Below are 1384 nucleotides of genomic sequence, written 5' to 3' on the forward strand. Positions count from 1 at the left end.
TATTAGCACTAACATTCCATCACTAAGTAAACCACCCCAAAGCTTTTCCTGTCGATCTTTGATCAATTGTTACATTTCCCTCAGTTCTAATCATTCTAAAATTATATAAACTGTATATTTGACTTTTGGAAAATAAAGCTAACCAAAACACATCTACCTGCAACACATTTGTGACTGAAAAAGCTCCACACCTCCCTCATGGTTTCATGTTTATCTACAAGTGTACACAGAATGGTATGGCTCCACCACAAAGCCCTATAATGCTTTCACGTGTTTAGTCTGAACAGGGGGTGCTAGGGGTTAAAATAGAACTGGGTCATTTAAGGGTGTCGCTAAGGGACCTGTGAAACATTTATTTGAGCCTCGTTGATACCTGGTGCTAAAATATGTACAGATCCCATCCATATTGAGACCGGTATAGACAGTTCAGACTCACTGGGCACATTCGAGCAGATCACGTTAGTCACTGCCTTTCAAAGTATGTTAAAAAAATATATAATTGTCCGACTTGCGCCTACATGTACTTTACACAAACCATGTGATTAAAGGTCATGAAGTTGCTCTTCAACTTCATCACCTCTTGTCAACCAATGAGGTGAATTGTTTTTGACAAACATGACCAAAGATGTGACTGAAACAGGAAACAACGTTGCTGCGTTTCATGTAAGACTAGATGGATATTAACAAATTGTGATATGAGGGTTACCAATTGATTGTATCATGTAGCCTACACACACGATTTCAGTTCGTGTGAGATATTGGAGGTTGAGATGTTTACTTAGACAAATAAACTTTCATTAACTATAGCTTATGTGGATCTGAGCTTTGCTGTTGGAAATCTATAAGTGTTCGGCTGTTGCAGATCCACTTGCCACGACTTCAGTCTCAACCGCTTAGTGACAGGTCAGGGGGTAGAGGTTATAGGTGAGTCAAATAAAGACAAGGCTCATATGGAGGTAGGTTGAAGGGTGTTAACTTGGTCGCAACCCACGTTTGTCAGTTCAAATCACAATGCGCTGTTTGTTTTCCAACCTTACCCAACAATTATAAAATGTGATTTGTTTACTGAACAGCTTTATATCTGTGAAAAAAAGCTGTGCTGGAGCAGTTGATTAGGCATTTAGAGATCTGAAGGTCACAGGTTCTAATCTTGCAGATAGCCTTTCTAAAAAGACATCACGTGCAAACTGATCTGGATGGTCAAAGTACTTCAATCAATTATACAGCCCTCTAGAATCACTGGGATAGAGACCAGGTCCTAATCTTGTCCATGACCTTGAGTGGTCATCTACTTTTTGACCAACTTAATTCATACATTTGTCAAGGTCTATACATTACTTCAAAAAATGTGATTAAACAGAAAGCTAAAATAAACAAAAGACAG

Source organism: Oncorhynchus mykiss, chromosome 6 (genome assembly GCF_013265735.2).
Source record: "Oncorhynchus mykiss isolate Arlee chromosome 6, USDA_OmykA_1.1, whole genome shotgun sequence".
Classification (NCBI taxonomy): Eukaryota; Metazoa; Chordata; class Actinopteri; order Salmoniformes; family Salmonidae; genus Oncorhynchus; species Oncorhynchus mykiss.